At 42.2% G+C, this 9,250-nt stretch overlaps 1 long non-coding RNA gene across 1 annotated transcript; it reads left to right on the top strand.

The window, feature by feature from the left end:
* Window positions 1-1,869: 1,869 nt before the first annotated feature.
* Window positions 1,870-3,916, top strand: LOC121718461. The gene is made up of 3 exons (XR_006033955.1): window positions 1,870-2,379; window positions 3,545-3,591; window positions 3,834-3,916. It is a non-coding gene; the product is annotated as an uncharacterized LOC121718461 (long non-coding RNA).
* Window positions 3,917-9,250: the final 5,334 nt, after the last annotated feature.

Here is a 9,250-nt window from a genome sequence, read left to right as displayed (position 1 = left end):
AAACACTGTTCGGCATAGGGGGAAGTGAGATCTAGACCACCACTAGGGGGCAGGAGCACGCACAGCACGCTAGCACACTGACTGACAGCCCACGAGTTTAACCAGCTTCATATGTATACCCACACACCAAGAAACCTGTTACCATAGCAGCACACACATCGCAAGATAACACACCAAAATCTCACTACAAAATGTCTCACAATGGGCAAACACACCAGGGCACAAAATGCACTCAGAAAAAGTCACCCGCCACACAGTAAGGCGAGAGCAGCAGACAATGGCAGGGGATGTAATATGCTGTCCACCCCTGGTGGCGCCACTCCCCTTCCAACAGTCTTTAAGTGGAGGGAAAAGACAGTACTGGTCGGGCAGGCCTCCCTCCGACCAGTACAAAAGTATTTCTGGAAACCAGTCACACAGTCCCTATAACGTAGTCCGAGTCCAGTCGGCCGAGGCCACGCCCCCAGGGCTCAAGTTGCAGGAAGATTCCGGGATTCCCTTCGTGGTTGTGATGTCATCAACGCGAGCCGTTCCGCGGGGATTCCCAGCTTCCGGAAACAAACAAACAAACAAAGTGTCTCAGGAGGCAGCTCTCACAAGGCACAACGATAAACACTCTATGGGGTGATGGGCTAATGGTCACTCTGGCTTAATACTACAAGGAGGACTTCCCTTAGCAACGAAGTTTGAGAACGTTGACTCGAGCCACCCGACGTCTAATCCGATCAGCTGATCCCCTCGTCGGGGGGAATACTCCGTTGTCGCCTCAGCACCGCTGCAATGGTAGCAACACCAGGAATCAGGACACCGCGAGACAGCACTAAGACAGTTCAACTCAAAGCACAGGTAAGGGAACAATCAACGTTCCTTTCAAAAAATACTTAGCGGGCGTAGTATCAGTGATCTTCGGTCCTCATAGCCACTTCCGCGTCTACCGATCGCCCGGCCCTCGGTGCGTTCTTGTGTCGGTTCTCCCCCCGTCTCCTCCTCTCTTTGCAGGCCTGTATTTAAAGGGAGATACAGCCTATCCGCCAGCATCAATTTCGGAGACGGCCAGTCAACCATTAGCCATTGAAACAGAGAGGGATCACCTGAACAGACAACCCCGTATGAAGTCCAATTAGGGTATAATCAAACAAGAGTCCACATCATAAACGTCCATAACCAATTAGTCCATCCATATACATCAATGATACCCCATTCAGCCCACAGATAGTCCTTTTATCAACACACATATAAGCCACTTTACACATGCACATGCACACACACACAGGCACATAAACAGGCAAACACACACATGCACGCACACACACACACATAAACATAAACATGTACACGCACACATGCACACAATTCAAGAATTTCTCAGAATTATGACCAGGCAAGATGGGGATGGGGTTGTATAAAATGTATATTACATGTGAAATCTACAGTATGAACTAATCATGTTTTGGTACTTGTTGTCTAGCAGATACCAGTGAGAATTGAGTGTGCATAATGCAATTCATTGAGACAGTTAGAATCATATATGCCTTTCAGCATGACTTATTTTTGTGGAAAACATGTGCTGAACTGGGCAGCGGTCATATTTTGTACCGCTCTGCGGTACATCTAGTTTAACTGCTGTTGCATCCCTTGACATGCCATCTCCTTTTCCCTCTTTCTTTTTCTATTTTTTTTAGTCGTCAACAGCTTTTCTTTTTGCTGTATCCATCTTTTCCCATAGACGGCAACTCACTACTCGTAGGCCTATCTGCTCGCCCAGCACTCACGGCGCCCCCACTCCCTCTTCTATGTCAAAATTCTATGATGGAATCTTATGAGATAGGGCGCCTACTCTAGCCTGTTAGTCCTCTAAAATGTTATAGACCATTGAGAAAATGTTGAAATGATTTAAAAACAGACAGCAGTAGCTACATATAGAAAATACCAAATATATGGCAAGCGCAATAAATGCGTTTTGGTGACGTCACATATTACAAAGTGTAATCGCAGCCTTTGCGGTTTGAAAATCGTGTTTCATCATATCGCGATATTATCGCAAATGCAATAAATCGTTCAGCCCTAAACCAAACTAGATTTTGTTCAAATCTACACAATTTTCGAACAACATAGTTGGTAATTGGCACGTTTACGTTACATATTCCATGCCTCATTTCTCACATTGCCTCTTTTCCCCTCACTGTTTCTCTGAGCCTGTCCCCCTTCCTGTCTCTGTCCCAGGCTCTCAGGTTGTCTTATCTCAGAGCTGGGTTGTGGCTTCTTGGCCACTGCGCTAGCATCAAATCCTGCCTGCCTAAGAGAGCTGGATGTGAGCTACAACCATCTTGGGGAAGATGGAGAGAGACTGTCGTCACTGTGCAGGCTGGAGAAGCTGACGTAAGTCGTTGAGAACGAGGGTTCACTGTAAGGGAGTTATTGCTTACTACATAAGGCTTGCTTTGACGTGATCTCATGTCTTAAAGGTACACTATGCAAGATTTTCACTTTAATATAACCTTTACAAAGCTAATTTGATGATAAACGAACTTGTAATAGGGGGAATTGTTCACCTAGCAAAGCCATACAGCATAGCTCTACAGTCGCCTAAAATACCTGAAACTGCATAGTATACCTTTAAGTTTCGGCTCTTTGGAATCTATCCTTTAACTCAAATCGGTTCAGCAAATTTCACTTTTTCAGTGCTTTTACTTGTATTTGGGTATCTGGGATGGATACGATGCAAAAACACCAAAATAATGCAACCCAGTCATTTGTTTTTGGGCTGCCTAGGTCAGTGAGTTTGATCAAGTCTCCATTCATGACTGGAGAAGTGCAAAAGTTTTCTTTTATCCCGCTAGCTCGGGACCTGTTACCAAAATGTCAAAGCAAAGCCATCGTGCAGTCTGTGCTTTCAAAGGAACAGACACACAAACAGGGTGCTCTGAACAGGGCTCTAGACAGGGCTGAAAATAGTGTTTTCCTTTTGGCATTTTGACCAAAATATTACACAAATGTTTTATGAAGACTTTTAGGAATGTTTTATGAAACTATTGAAAACTGTGGAAAAAGGGATCAAATATGTGACTTTTAAAGGAAAATTCCGGTATTTAGCACTTTGAGTCCCTTTTCTGGTTTGTTTTGGATGAACTAGAGTGGTGGACACCGACACCACTAACCACTCGATGAGTTGCACAGTTTTGAAAACGAACGTTAAGGGTTGTTTTAGGACATGTTTGAGTAGCCTACAGTATGCCTGTTGGCAGCCACCCTGAGCAGTCAAAGGCGATTCAAAACGAGTCAGAAAAGTCGAGACAGGACCAATCGTCAAAATTTCGGTGTCCACCACTCTAGTTCATCCAAAACAAACCAGAAAAGGGACTCAAAGTGCTAAAAACCGGAATTTTCCTTCAAGAAGAACCAAGTCAAGCCAACGTTTGATTTGCATGTGACTATATCTCATATTTGTTAAGCCATGTGAGTAATACTTTTTATTATGAATGTAAATGTTCATACTCGTACTGATTACTGATTGGTTCCATTGACGTATAATACTGCCCTACAGGTTTAGTCATGGTGGTGCATGTCGGTTAAACCGAGGACTGAGAAAATGTAAGTAATTGTGTCTCACTTTGAAATTATCATCACATCAAGTACATAAACTACATAAACTAAAATAACATATTAGTCATCATGGTGTTTAGGAGGAGCTGTGTTGAAATTGAGTATATTTATTTATCCTCTTTTGTTTACATTTTAGGATGCTCTTTTGTAGGTAATGGAAAACTGAGGTCTATTTACTACATTCACACAGTCATCTTAAAATTCTTTTGATTTTCTCATTCTGTCTGCAGATGCTTGTGAACTCACACTGGATCCCAACACTGCTCACCAAAACCTACATATTTCTGAAGATAACAAATCGGTGAAACATGTTCCTTCAGATATAAGCTCTCTGGCAGATGCTTGTGAACTCACACTGGATCCCAACACTGCTCACCAAAACCTACATATTTCTGAAGATAACAAATCGGTGAAACATGTTACTTCAGCTATAAGCAATCCGAGTCACCCCGACAGATTTGAGTATAGTGAGCAGGTGCTCTGTAAAGAGGCGTTATCTGGACGGTGCTATTGGGAGATTGAATTGTCAGAGTCATTCAGTGGAGTGCGTGTGGGTGTAGCATACAAAGGCATTGCTAGGAAAGGCTGGTCATGGGACAGTAGACTTGGTGAGAATGAGATTTCTTGGAGTATGACTTTTGCTAAGGATAAGTACACTGTCTGGCATGATAACAAACTGATTGCCACACTAGCACCAAATCAAGCTGTGTCTTCCAACACTGTAGGAATCTATCTGGATTGGCCAGCTGGTACTTTATCATTTTACACTGTTTACTCTGACAAATTAGTCCACTTGCATACATTCCACTACCAGTTTACTGAGCATCTTTATCCTGGGTTTAGAGTTTGTTTTGGAAACTCAGTGTCCCTCTGCCAGATTGCATAGCCTTCTCTGTGTGGTCGGAATTACTGAAGTTGTGTTGCATGCAGAGTTAATGCACATTTGCAAGCCCTTCCTTATGCTACAGCTTTTAGCTGTAACCGTTTACTGAGTATCTTTAGCTTAGTTATGCCTTCTCTAAGCGATAGGCTGAATCTCAATGCCCCCCCCCCCATGGACACATTCTTGTTCTTTAAGAGGGGAAGTATGGATGACAGAATATATTTTATCTTATACTACTTAGAATATCCAGCTTCCTTGTCTTCATTTAAATGTAAATCAACTTATTTTGTATTTTGTATTATATTTCCTGAACATTACTTTTATTGACTACAATAAAATAGCTATGGTTTACAAGTGACCGTATTGTGTGAATATGTACTGGAGTACTGGTACTACTGAAAAGCTTTTTCTAACATTCAAGGAGAATTCCGGCATTTTTCAACCTGGGGTAAGTACTTTCATTAGGGACAAAAACGACAAAAGCCTGCAAATACCAGCAATGCGTTCATAAGGAAGCATATCTTTGATGGCTATCATGAAAGTTAGGCAAGTCCCTCCACTCGGCGGCCATATTGCATACTGTCACTCATTTTGGGCACTTATCTGGCATCTATTTTGGGCAGAGCTGCGTGTGCGCAAGGCTTCACGGCACCAACCAGCTGCGAGATCACAACACATGATTGGCACAGTGTATTCACAGCATACCACATGATTGGCACAATGTATTCACAACACACCGCATGATTGGCACGATGTCTTCACATGTCAACTTTTGGCGGCGGAATATGTGTAGACGACGTTACGAACTAACCCCATACATTTCTACGGGAGAGTCTTTGAGTGCTGTGTCTCATTAGAAAGTCTCTTGCTCAACAAATCATTCAGTAGGCCTACCAGCCAATATGGACTGGATCCCCACCGAGGGGCATGTGCTTCTCATTACCACAGTAAAGGTAAAAAGGCTGGATAATATGCAGGGTTACTACGGTCATGAGAAAACCTGGAAATGTCATGGAATTGTAAAATTCCTTTTTCGAGTCCTGGAGAAATGGAATTCAGTGAATGTACTGTATTGAAGGTTTTGGAAAAGTTATGACATTTCATTTGGTCATACCAAGGATGTTGGTAGCAGCATGCATTATGTCACAAAATTTGATAATTTCCTTATAAAAACACATTTTATCCAATCAAGTCACATTTCATAATTAGCTCCAACCTGTGGCATACGCAATTTTGTAGTTAAAAAGTCATGGAATTTTCTTGTCACTTTGATAAGATCACATTACTGTATCCCAACATGCATTGTGTGACATTTATGTTTGTTAGGGCTATGGGAACCAAATAATTATATTTAAAATATTGTATATTAATTTGTAATAGCAATACTAAGAAAGTTTACAGATTGAGCACTATTGCATAATATGTTGAAAATGGTCATTGCAATTTGTCACCTCTAAAAATCACTTATCTTACCTTTACTCACCCAATAGGCATATTATTAAATATAATAGTTTCAGGTCAGCAATCTGTTTGCCTCGGATGGGGCAGTTATTGCGCTATTGTGCTGCCCTCATGGTGGCAGCACAATCACTGTGTTCTCGCATCAGTGCCATTGTGATCCCAAGGAAGTGAATGGAGTTCAGCAGGGGTTAAGTAATCTACTGGAAGCTCTCCAGGAGTTCAAAGATGGCTTTTTCTGAGGTATGCTACGCTTTTACTGAATCATTCAGTAAGGCAACCGAGGGGCATACACACTACTCCTTAAATAGCGCTTTTGCTTTTACTGTCTGAGGATTTCTCCCATTTAAAGGAACACAGAATGCAGCCAAGAGCTTTCTCTGACAGCTGGTTTAGTTTGTGTGGAGCTTCTCTAAACCCAGCTGATTTTGAGGTGGTGGAACCTTGGCTTTTTGGATATATGGATGGATGCTGTATAGCTGAAGTTCCCTTGTACGAAATTGTATGGCCAAACTAGGGCTTTGGTCAGTCTTGGTACTGTACTGTATAGTGGGCAGGGACATGGGGCAGCCGTGGCCTACTGGGCAGCCGTGGCCTACTGGTTAGCGCTTCAGACTTTTAACCGGAGGGTTGCCGGTTCGAACCCCGACCAGTAGGCACGGCTGAAGTGCCCTTGAGCAAGGCACCTAACCCCTCACTGCTCCCCGAGCGCCGCTGTTGTTGCAGGCAGCTCACTGCGCCGGGATTAGTGTGTGCTTCATCTCACTGTGTGTTCACTGTGTGCTGAGTGTGTTTCACTAATTCACGGATTGGGATAAATGCAGAGACCAAATTTCCCTCACGGGATCAAAAGAGTATATATACTTATACTTACTTATATGAGTGTATATGGCAATGGTTTCAACATTGTTGAAATGTTTGAGAAATCTTCTAGTCTATTCTACTGTATATTTTAAGCACAATAACTTTCAGTGTCCTGCCGGCGGGACGGTTACCCCCCTCCCCCACCTCCCCCCAACATTCTAAATCAATTGTATGCACTGCTATGTAGCATAGTAATGTTATACACCATTTCAAAGCTTTGACTCTTGGGAATCCAAAAATGACAACTTTTTTCATGTACAATCTGTACAGTGCTTTACATTCTCAGATTAATCTTATTATGTCTCAATTAAATTTGATCCAAAATGCCCCCCTCCCCCCCTTCCGCTTTTGGTGCTACCCTGACTTCTGGCTGCAGTGTAGCTGCAGCACAATAAGTAGATGCAACATATTGGGTACTGAAATATTCACAAGAATCCATAGAAATTGAATCTTCATGTTGTGTTATCCAATATTAGTTGTACAGATGTATAGTCTATCTTATACACACTCATTGAACCAACAAAGTAAATGCAAAAATAGAGACATTTTTGTAATCATTCCATATTTAGGGTAGTCATTCCATATCAGAACCCCTGAAGTATAATCCAAATACAAGCATGAAACCTCAAAGTGTTACCTTTCATTTGAGACCAGGATTATGCTTCTACACAAAGGGGTTCATGTGCAGTAAGCATTTGATTGTCAGTATGCATTTTGGATAACAAAAAGTCCTATGGGGAGTATCCATAGGCATTTTACAAAACGCATGGGCATACCTTGGCAAATAATAGTCTAAAGCACTCATATTTTCATTCTATATTGATCTACTTTTGCACACAACTTCACAAGACCTGGTGCTAGGGCTCAGTTGTGTTTCTAAGGGATATCAAGAGACCTAGAGGGCTGAAATGTGGTCAGTTCAGAGATGCTTGTAATCTGGCAGAAAGAAAAAACTATATTCTAGCCTCTGTAACTCTTTGTGAGTACATCACACATTTATTGTGACTGTTTCCTACGAAAACTAGAGGTTCTCAGCTTTCAATAGAGGTCCAACATTTGATGGTAGGCCCCAGAAGAGGTGGGAACAATGCCCTTGTAAATAGGCACAGTGCAATTTCAGGCAAAAACTTGAAATTCTTTTTGAGAGTTAAGCTGTTAAGCACAGTGTAGTGTACAGTATACTGCATAGTGGTGGGTTTTCCATTTTTAAATACAAACAATTTTGCTCTAACACCACTATTTTGCCATATCAAACAGTATGAAGGCACAGCATCTCTGTTTTCCTATGGATCAGACGATACCTGTTATGTCTGTGTTGGTGCAGCTCTTCTCACTGACTCACTGATATAGCAGAGGAGGCGACTCATTTGAATGATGGAATTTGCCCCTGGTTCAATCTAGAGGAAGAGAGGAGAGTAAAGTCCAGAGTAAAGAAAATCACCAGAGATCCCTCTTCTCTGCCCTGCTCTGGGAAACATTATCGCTGCCTGAGGGCCAACACAGAGAGAATGCGGGAAAGTTTTAATCCCCAAGCTATCCGGATACTGAATGAGGACTGTAGCAGCCGGATACTGAATGAGGACTGTAGCAGCAGCCCAAGCTATCCGGACTGTAGATAGAAAGATAGATAGATAGATAGATACTTTATTGATCCCCAGGGGAAATTCAAGTAGCTTGTATTAGCTGTATTAGCTTGTAGTAGCTGAAGCAGCAGCCCAAGCTATCCGGATACTGAATGAGGGCTGTAGCAGCAGCACAAGCTATCCGGATACTGAATGAGGACTGTAGCAGCCGGATACTGAATGAGGACTGGAGCAGCAGCACAAGCTATCCGGATACTGAATGAGGACTGTAGCAGCAGCCCAAGCATGTTGGATACTGAATGAGGACAGTAGCAGCCGGATACTGAATGAGGACTGTAGCAGCAGCCCAAGCTATCCGGATACTGAATGAGGGCTGTAGCAGCAGCCCAAGCTATCCGGATACTGAATGAGGGCTGTAGCAGCAGCCCAAGCATGTTGGAAACACCTCATGCACTCTAGACATTTCTTCTACTTCTTCTTCTCTTCTTTTTCTATTTATTTCCTTATTTATTTACACATTGCACAGCCATGGAGACAGTGGACAAAGCATTTCACTACATTTACTCTATAAATAATTGTATGTGACAAAATAAATTTGAATTGAATTGAATTGAATTGGTTGTCTTGGAGATTCAGAAGGCATTACAGTTTGTTTCAGACTCCCCTGCTCGCATGTGGATGGATTCTATCCCATAATAAGTAATGGTTTAAATGATGATCTGTGTTGTTTCACACTGTGTGGGTGAGGGACAGAGAGAAGAGAAACTATTGCATTCTCTTCATAATATAATAATAATAATAAGCTTTATTTGTATAGCACCTTTCATACACAGAATGCAGCTCAAAGTGCTTTACATTT

The sequence above is a fragment of the Alosa sapidissima genome, chromosome 1, assembly GCF_018492685.1.
Source record: "Alosa sapidissima isolate fAloSap1 chromosome 1, fAloSap1.pri, whole genome shotgun sequence".
Lineage (NCBI taxonomy): Eukaryota > Metazoa > Chordata > Actinopteri > Clupeiformes > Clupeidae > Alosa > Alosa sapidissima.
The sequence above is the reverse complement of the archived record's forward strand: the minus strand, read 5'-3'. Positions and strand labels throughout refer to the sequence as shown.